The 10,244-nt window shown below is 46.1% G+C and overlaps 1 long non-coding RNA gene across 1 annotated transcript; it reads left to right on the top strand.

The window, feature by feature from the left end:
- Nucleotides 1-3,478: 3,478 nt before the first annotated feature.
- LOC115646610 lies at nt 3,479-9,974 on the top strand. Its single transcript, XR_003999075.1, has 3 exons — nt 3,479-3,561; nt 8,668-8,674; nt 9,962-9,974. It is a non-coding gene; the product is annotated as an uncharacterized LOC115646610 (long non-coding RNA).
- Nucleotides 9,975-10,244: the final 270 nt, after the last annotated feature.

The following is a 10,244-nucleotide window of genomic DNA, read 5'->3' as shown; positions in this document are numbered from 1 at the left end:
AAAATATCAGATATTGCCCACTGTTAAAACCAGGCTACCAAATCTGATGGCCCAATCTACTGCTCTGTTGTGGCAAACCCTATCTTCTAATAAAGTGCTGTTCAGTTTAAGATGCTTCCTCTCCCTTTATCTTCTTTTGTCCTCTTGTCTCCTTTCTCCTTTCCTAATACATTTTCTTCTTCTTTTAACCTCTGCATTGCTCACAAGGCCAACTGAGCAGCACTGGGCGGTACCAGCAGACTCGGGCATTTACTGCAATGAGCAGATGCAAAATCAACTGCCATATGTTGCATAAGTAGAATATGTAAAAATGTACTAGAGATATTGGAATTTATCTTCACTTGATTAGGTATCCTGATTAACCACTCTTAGCTATGCTCTCTGAGTGAGGGGATAGTTGTCAATGTCTGTGCTGAGACTTCCAACCAAGATGTTAATGCTTTGTGATATGGACTCCTTCTTCTAGGAATTAAACAGAAATGTCCATGGTTTTTTCATAGCACAAAAGGCGACCAAGCTGTCATCAGATGGTCATTCAAATGGGTGTCCCAGAGATAAAAGACAGTTACTGCTATGGTTAAAATTGCAAAAGGTTTACATAATAAAGCCCTATTTTTAAGTAGTCATAACTTTCTAAAACATTCTTCTCTTGGGCTTACATTTTCCATGGTTGGCCTTTTCTTTAAGGTGACTTAAAAAAAAGGAGTAAAGGAAATTTAAAAATATTTTTTTTATTGCCACCTTAATTTGGAGCAGCTAAAATAACAACTAAAATAAGAAGGCTTTGAAAGTTATAATTCAATGTGAGGCTAGACCACAGTGAGGAGCAGCGCATAGAGACAACTTTAGGTACTATCCATACACAATAGAATCATTAATCTGGTAAAGTGTGTGCCTAGGGAGCGATGTGTGCATCTCACCCAGGAGAGCCAAGTGTGTATGCATCGCTCTCTGGTGTGAGATTGTTTTGCTGAGCTTCTTAAGTGGTGAGGCACAAAACTTGCAGCCCAGGAAGAGGAATGATTAAGGTGGCTTTCAGCCACCATCATACCCTCCTGATTCTGGGCTGCTTCAAGGGCCCAAATTCCTACTGCAATTTAGGCATATTATGGCAACCCAAGCTGAGCTGCCTATGAGTGACAGCACCAGCCACCATCGCTGTAGTAGCATCCACATTCCTGGCCTGCTTCAACCAACTTCCTATGCTTGGTCTTGCAAAGGGGCCTCATAAGATTGGTAAAGAAACCATAGTGGGAGGGCAAATACCTCCCTTTATTTTCATCTTGAACTGATTAGTCCACAGAAAGGCTCCAAAATTATCACCTGCAAATCTAAGAAGATGTTCAGTCAAGATGTGGCTGGCCAGACACTTGGGAGTCACAGAGTGAGAGGAGGCATGTAGCATAGGGGATAAATAAGACAATGGAATAGCTGGGAGTGGTTAGGAGGGAAGACTTTCTGCAGAGGCCACTGCAGAATTAATTAAAGACTGTATCATAATGCATATGCATGAGGCAAGAGCCTTACAGTTACATGTTCAACCCTAATTTTGACATTTCTAGCCTTCTCAGTGTTTAACTGGGCAACCTCAATGTTGTTTGAATGTGGTTCTTGCATTAACTGTTGTTATCAGAAAGCTGAGTTCCCTGACACCACACCTACAATAGGTTTAGAGATGAATTTCACAGAATAAGAACTCACACCTCGCTTTAGGCTTCAACCATTGAGTCCCGTTGGCTTGTGTTGATTCTCATGCAGGATCATAGCCAAAGTGAGGTTTTTTTGAGTTACCAGGCATCCAACTACTTCAAAATAAACAGTGGGTTTTTAATATTAGGGGCATCAACTTATCCTGACATGTTCAACCTTTAAAAAAAATGAATGATTTATTTTAAAAGTTGGATGTCTCACCCTAGCATCAGAACCAGCAACTGGAAAAAAAAATCAGCACTCACTGCAAACAGACAAATGAGGAAAAAAACAGGTACGTGTTAAAGCTGTGTGGAGAAAATTAATGATTAGAAAACATGGTATAAATACGACAAAACATGACAGAAATTAACCTTCTGCCAGTGGGGGATCTTTGGGGATGAGCAGCAAGTAAAGCAAGGTCTCCTGGGATATCTTTTTCCTAAGGTTCTGTTCTGTGGGAGATGAGGGTTCAGTATAAACCTTGACATAAAAGTGGGAGCCTGTAAGCCATAGAAATTCCATTATTTATATGAAATGTGCTGCTCTGCAAAATATAGCAAAATCCATACTTCTAGCTGGGGAAAAAAATGTTTTATGGCTGCAATGTCATTAAGGGTCCCTAGCATATGGCAGTGAGGAGGGACTGTGACTTGGGAAGTGAGGTGCTCTCTTGCTGGAATATGAGGCCAGGCTGGAATTTGTTCTCAAATAAGAATCACTGCTCATAATCCTTTGTCCTCTTGACCTGAACTCCCAATATTCTCTGCTATGCTGTTTTTACAGCTAGAAAAAAGAAGGAGCAGACAGATTCTGATATGGATACCAGAGTTCTTCTTCAAGAGATGTCCCTGTGGGTGCTCCACTCTAAGTGTCGGTGTGCCTCTGCGCCTTTGATCGGAGATTTCTGCAGCAGTACTCGTAGCTGCCACGCATGCTCCGAGCCTGGCCCCCGCTCTGAATATGCCTCTAGTGAGCATGCGCAGCCGGTTCCCTCAGTTCCTTCTCTACTGTCCCTGGCTTGAGACGGAGCACAGCAGACTCCTTAAAAAAATTCTTTCCTCATTTTAAAATAACTTGTAGTTAGACAGTTTCTTGTTAGTTAGTTGTTAGTTAGTGTTACTTACCTTCTTTTCTACTGTTAAAAAAAAAATTGTTCTCTCAGCCGCTTCAGATATGCCTGGCTCCACAGGCTTTAAGCGCTGCTCCTCCTGTAAGGACGCTATCCCTCTCTCCGATGGACATTCACAGTGCATAAAATGTTTGGGGGAGACCCATATTCCCCCAAAATGTGCTCACTGCAATAAACTAAGCTCCAGAGAGAGAAAGGACAGGGAGATAAAGCTTAAACTTATTTTACTTCAAAAATCCCTAGGGTTCGCCTCAGACCCTGGCGCGGACTCTGCCTCCACTCACCGACACAGCTCTCCCACTTCTAAAAAGCAGAAGAAAGCAGCAAAACGAGGACACCTTCTGTCAAATTCAAAAGAAGCCCTTAGACACAAACCTTCTCTGGTCAGATCCACAGTCTCCTTACCGGTGCTCCCCCGCCTGAGCACTTTTGACAAGCTGGGCTCCTCTGGCATCGCGTTAAACCTGCCTGTGCTTTTGGCGGCAGTGCGAGGCTCCAGTGCCGAGGCGACAGGCTTTCAGTTGCCTGCCTCGATTATGGCACCTATTGGCACCGCAATGAACGCGGTGCTGACAAATCAGGCCCCCCCTGAGGCACTGCAGCCTGCTATTAATAGCATGGCACTGACTATGGTACTGGCATTAACAGCGCTACTTGGCATGGAGCCAAGTCTAAGAACTCCGGTGCAAGCCCAGGTTCCCTCACAGCAATTCTATCAGCCTTCACCTTCAGCTGCCTCAGTGCGGCAGTTTACCCAGTCAAGTGACCTCCTAGTGTCACCTACGCTGCAATCGCCCTTCCTTAAAGACTGCTTCTCCCTTATGAATGATTCAGGGTCCGAACAGCCTTCCTCCAGTAAGGAGGAGTCTGAACTACAGGGTGATGTTTCAATACAATCAGAATTCCATCCTCGGAGTCCTGTCACCCACGGGCACAGGAAAATTGTCTCTGACTACCCTTGAGACCCTGCCTCCTGATGTGTTAACCCCTGGATGGCACCACCTATGCCTTTTCCACCACCATGGCAGTATTGGGCCCCATGGGCATCTTTCCCTCGGCAGCACACCTGCTATTCCACTCCAAAGACGTGAACGTCCAAATCATATGACTCACTTGGCGGCATCCTCCCATGCTCAGGATCAATTAACTCCTGCTTCTGACCCAGTACCAACTGAAGTACCAATTGAAACAATGCCTGAAGAAGCTTTACTTCCCTCCCCTCTACTACCCTCAGACAATTTTTCGAAATTCCAGGATCTCTTTAAAAGGGTTGCCAGCCAGCTTAGAATCAATCTAGAGGAAGTACTGGACCAACAACATGAGTTAATGGACATCCTGCAACCCTCTTCTTCATCCAGACTGGCATTACCAATTAATGCAGCCCTTCTGGAACCTGCTAAGTCCATCTGGCAGGCTCCAGCCACAAGCCAGCCTATCTGCAAACAAGCGGACTGTAAATACTTCATTCCCTCTAAGGGCTTTGAATTCCTTTTCTCACATCCTGCGCCAAACTCACTGGTAGTGGATGCAGCCAATCAAAGGAACAAACAACAGTATTTCCGCCATACCCCAGCCAACGTTAGTCCCAGATCTGGACCTTAGCGTCCAAAATATGGGGGTTAGCATGAAAACCTCCAAGCTTAGCTACCAGCTTGGACCTGGTACCTGCTGCCACCACCCAAAAAATTAGAGTGTTTTGGGGCACTCTGGTCCCACTGAAAAACCTTCCCTGGGGACCCCAAGACCCAAATCCCTTGAGCCTCACAACAAAGGGAAATAATCCTTTTTCCCTTCCCCCCTCCAGGTGCTCCTGGAGAGATACACAGACACAAGCTCTGTGAAACTACCCTCTCCGTTCCCAATCCTGGAAACAAAAAGGACTTTCCTCTTCACCCAGAGGAAATGCAAAATCAGGCTAGCAAATCCAACCCACACACAGATCTCCCCTGATTTCTTCCTCCCACCAATTCCCTGGTGAATACAGATTCAATTTCCCTGAAGTAAAGAAAAACTCCAACAGGTCTTAAAAGAAAGCTTTATAAAAAAAGGAAAGAAAAAATACAAATGGTCTCTCTGTATTAAGATGATACAATACAGGGCAATTTCTTAAAAGAATATTGAATAAACAGCCTTATTCAAAAAGAATACAAATCAAAGCACTCCAGCACTTATATTCATGCAAATACCAAAGAAAAGAAACCATATAACTTACTATCTGATCTCTTTGTCCTTACACTTAGAAACAAAAGATTAGAAAGCAGAACTACTTCTCCAAAGCTCAGAGAAAGCAGGCAGACAGAAAACAAAGACCCCAGACACACAATTCCCTCCACCCAAAGTTGAAAAAATCCGGTTTCCTGATTGGTTCTCTGGTCAGGTGTTTCAGGTGAAAGAGACATTAACCCTTAGCTATCTGTTTATGACAGCCTCTTCAACCTTACAATTTCAAATTGCCAATTATACCACAATTCTGGCAAAGTACGACCATAGAAACTATAACAAGTTCATGGACTTTATTGAACACATTCCAGACTACAGGAAACAACAGTTTACAGCTTTAGTTTCCGAGGGCCAAATCATATCACGCACGGCTCTTCAAGCAGCTCTGGATTCAGCCAATACCATAGCAAGATCCACCGCTACGGCGGTGGTCATGCGCCGAGGTTCATGGCTCTCCTCTTCCCTCTTTCCTTCCGAGGTTCAGAGCACCATAGAGGATCTCCCTTTTGATGGCGATAAACTCTTTGCTTCCACCACTAATGAGATGCTCCACTCAATGAAGGACTAAAGGGCAACTCTTCGATCGTTGGGCATCCAAACCCCATACAACCAGAAGGCGACAGTACAGATATCAACCTTACCACCGTCTATGCTACCCCCCATAAACTCAGCATTTCCCAAGATCTCAGGATCAACAACAACAACACCAATGCCAGAGATCCAGATACCAGCGGCGTCGCCCCAATTCCTCCGGAATGCCCCAACTTCCTCCAACTAATAAGCAGATTTGAACCTTTGGTTGAGGGTCTCGTAAACATCGTCCCAACTTCAGTGTTTGCACTGCCTACGACTATCTTTGGACACCGCCTACAGCCGTTTTTGCACCAGTGGCAGAATATTACCACCGACAAGTGGGTTCTAGAGGTCATCACAACTGGGTATTCTATCCCCTTCCTCTCCTTACCTCCCACCCACCCACCCTCCCCGTCCCCCTTCAGGGACACTTCTCACAAGCCACACCTCCAGCAAGTAGTACAACATCTCCTTCACCTGGGTGCTATCGAACTTGTGCCCGAATGCCACAAGGGGAAAGGGTTCTACTCCTCTTATTTCTTAACAGAAAAGAAAACTGGAAGATGGTGACCAATTCTCGACCTCAGGAGGCTCAACAAATTTGTCAAAAAGCAAAAGTTCAAGAGGGTTACTCTCACCACCATAATTCCAGCCCTGGAGCTGGGCGATTGGTTTTCAGCCCTTGACCTACAAGATGCCTACTTTCATGTCACTATCTATCCATCCCCCAGACATTTTCTTCATTTTACCCTCGGTTCAATGCATTTCCAATACAGAGTTCTACCATTCGGCCTTTCCACTGCCCCTCGAGTTTTCTCCAAGCTCCTAGCAGTAGTCACTGCCTACCTCAGGAAAAAAGGAGTCATAATATTCCCTTACCTCTACGATTGCCTCCTGAAGGCCTCCACGTTCGACGAGGCCCTCCGCTTCACACAAATCACCATCGAGTGCTTCCAATCCCTGGGCCTGCAAATAAACAAAAGCAAATCCACATTAAGTCCTACCCAGCACCTGTAGTTTATAGGAGTGATCCTCGATTCCACAATCGGACTGGCATCTCTCCCACCCGACCGATTCAATACCATAAAACTGCTGGCTACAAGACTTCGCAACAGCCCTCGAGTCACCGCCTGAGACTGCCTCCAACTACTAGGGCACATGTTCTCGTGCACTTTCGTGGTCCAGAACACACGTGTCTACATGAGGTGCTTCCAAGCTTGGCTGGCCACGGTTTACAAACCAAACGTGCACTCGCTAAACAAACAACTGGCCATACCCTGCCGAGTCAAAGACTCTCTCATATGGTGGACAGTTCCCTACAACCTCTGCTCTGGAGTCTCCTTCCTCCAGACCGCCCCAACTCTGATGATGGTGACCGATGCATCCCTCACGGGGTGGGGGGCCCACATTTTTCACCAAACAGTCCATGGGCTATGGTCTCATTCTGAGACCTCCCTGCATATAAATGTTCTAGAACTTCGAGCTATACGGAATGCCTGCTGCTGCTTCCTTCCACTAATCAAGAATCAGCATGTACGCATAATGACAGACAACATTGCCTGCATGTTCTACGTAAACAGACAAGGAGGGCTCATTCCCACTCTCTTTGCTCAGAGGCCATAAAACTCTGGAATTGGTGCCTTGTGAACCACATCCGCATATCAGCTATCTCCCAGGGGTGATGAACACTACTGCCGATGAGTTAAGCAGACGTTTTCCCTTCGGCGCACTAATGGGAGATAGACGAGGGAATCATTTACAACATATTTCGAACTTGGGGTCACCCAACCATAGATCTCTTCGCAACCGCGAAAAACACAAAATGCCTCAATTTTTGCTCCAGGGCGGGACTGCGCAAACACTCCCTTGGAGACGCATTCATGATCTCATGGCACCGGGACTTAGCTTATGCATTTCCCCCAATACCATTGCTCAACAGGGTCCTCATAAAGATACGAACGGATCTTGCCAGAGTGATCTTGATCGCACCTTCATGGCCGAGACAACCGTGGTTCCCTTTCCTCACCAGAATGTCAATTCAACCACCGATCTCCCTGCCTCTCATCCTGAACCTCTTATCACAGCAACACGTCTGGCTTCTTCACCCCAATCTCTCCATGCTTCATCTCAAAGCCTGGTACCTGCATGGTTCTCCCAACGAGAACTAGACTGTTCCGACCAAGTTCAGAGGGTACTTCTACACAGCAGAACACAATCCACCCGTACTCCCTATCTCCGAAAGTGGAAATGATTCACAAAATGGTGCTCAACTAAACAACTGTCTCCTACCTCGGCACCTCTTCCCTGCGTACTCGACTATCTATTGGACATTAAGCAATCCGGCCTTTCCTTCAGCTCCATCAGAGTCCACTTAGCTGCCATCACAACCTTTCATGGTACAGTAGACAATACCTCGGTCTTCGCTCATCCCATCACCAAGCGTTTCCTGAAGGGACTCCAAACACTATATCCAGACATTAAGCCATCTACCCCTCCATGGGATCTTCACCTAGTATTGTCCTGTTTAACTCATCAACCCTTTGAGCCCTTAGCCACCTGCTCCCTCTTGCACCTCTTGATGAAAACAGCCTTCTTGGTGGCCATTACCTCCTCCAGACGGGCAGGCGAGATGGCAGCCTTTATGGCAGATCCACCATATACGCTTTTCTTCAAGGACAAAGTTACTCTATGCCTACACCCAAAATTCCTTCCAAAAGTTCACGCTTCATTTCACATCAATGAACCAATACATCTACCAACTTTCTTTCCGAAACCACATGCAAACTCCTTCTAAGCCACAATTCACACACTTGATGTGCGCAGGACCTTATCCTTCTATTTGGACAGAACCAAACCCTTCAGAAACTCTCCTAGACTCTTTGTCTCCATCGCAGAGCACTCCAAAGGCATGGCTATCTCTACTCAGAGCCTTTCGAACTGGATCTCCAATTGCATAGGACTCTGCTATCAGATAAAAAACGTTACACCTCCAGCATTGATCAGAACACATTCCACTAGATCTGTATCTACCTCTGTAGCCTTCTTACGTAAAGTACCATTGTCTGATATTTGTAGAGCAGCCACTTGGTCCTCCGAGCACACGTTTGTCAAACACTATGCTCTTACTCAGGGCCCTCTCTCTGACACTCGATTAGGCAGGGCAGTATTATCTACTGCATTCCTGCCAGACCCAAAGTTCCTACCTCCTTGAGATACACTGCTTCGAAGTCACCTAGAGTGGAGCACCCACAGGGACATCTCTCGAAGAAGAAGAGGAGGTTACTCACCTTGTGCAGTAACTGACGTTCTTCGAGATGAGTGTCCCTGTGGGTGCTCCACTACCCACTCTCCTCCCCTCTACTTCGGAGTTGAGGTAGCCTCTGTTGTAGAGAAGGAACTGAGGGAACTGGTCATGCATGCTCACTAGAGGCATACTCAGAGCGGGGGCCAGGCTCGGAGCATGCATGGCCGCTACGAGTACTTCTGCAGAAATCTCCAATCAAAGGCGCAGGGGCTCACCGACACCTAGAGTGGAGCACCCACAGGGACACTCATCTCGAAGAACGTCAGTTACTGCACAACGTGAGTAACCTCCTCTTGCTCTGCCCTCTGGTGCATCTTTATGGAAAATCCCGTAGAATTTAATAGGGATGAACCCAATGGAGTTTCATAGAAATTGCTCTAAAAGCCAACAGATTTTAATAAAGGATGAGATGGCTTCTACGGGCTTTTAAAAACATCCTATAGAATTCTATGCAGGTGTCACAAGGTTAAGTCTCCAGCTATGGCCTGTACCTGAAACAGGTGCCCAAGGGGCCTGTGATGGCAACATGGGAGCAGTACACTCAAAAAGTGGTTGCCTTTCTCACAGTGAGGAAGACACTAGGGATTGGGAAAGACCTGTGTGAGTCTCTCCCAAGCAGAAGAACAGCAATGAGAAAGGTGGGAGTCCCTGAACACAGGGAGCAGGCCCAGGAAGTGCTCAGTGGAATAAGACCAGCAGGAAATCTTGTTGAGGACAGCAAAGACAACTGTGCTGGTCATGGGGAGAGTCCAGCAATTGCAGGAACAGCTTGTGACTGTGAGGAGCAAGGGAACTGTTTCTCTCATGGCTTCTCAATAAATTAGATCCTATGAGGGGGAAGTTACTTGAAAGGTTGCGGGATGGGTGCGTGTGTACATGTGTTCATTGGAGAGTTATTCAGGTACAGAATGCTCAGTTAACCTCTATAGCATGGTTAAAATAAGCCTATAGAAAAGGGATCATTAACTATTAAATTTGAGAGAACTTTTTCATAAGGACTGGCTAGTGGGGTATGGCAGGTGTGTGGAGGGTCATGGGGGAAGCATAGGATTCCCTGACAACTGGAGATGGGAGATGTCTTCACTTTTTTGATTTTGGTGCCAGGGAAAGGGTATGGAAATGAGAGGAGACTCACACTTGATGAGAGACAGCCAAGTAAACCAAAAATGTGCTCCTATTTCACTGGAATGATGTCATCTAGTCACATGTGCTGTTACTTTCATTCTTGCCAATGATCCATAGCTTCAGATCCTAGCCCTTGCCCACATGGGAAGTAATTTGTCCCAGGCAGCTGGGAGTTGAAGGGAAAAAACACTTGGGATGCAC

This window comes from Gopherus evgoodei, chromosome 2 (genome assembly GCF_007399415.2).
Source record: "Gopherus evgoodei ecotype Sinaloan lineage chromosome 2, rGopEvg1_v1.p, whole genome shotgun sequence".
Lineage (NCBI taxonomy): Eukaryota > Metazoa > Chordata > Testudines > Testudinidae > Gopherus > Gopherus evgoodei.
Note: the sequence above shows the minus strand (reverse complement) of the source record. Positions and strands in the feature narration are given on the sequence as shown.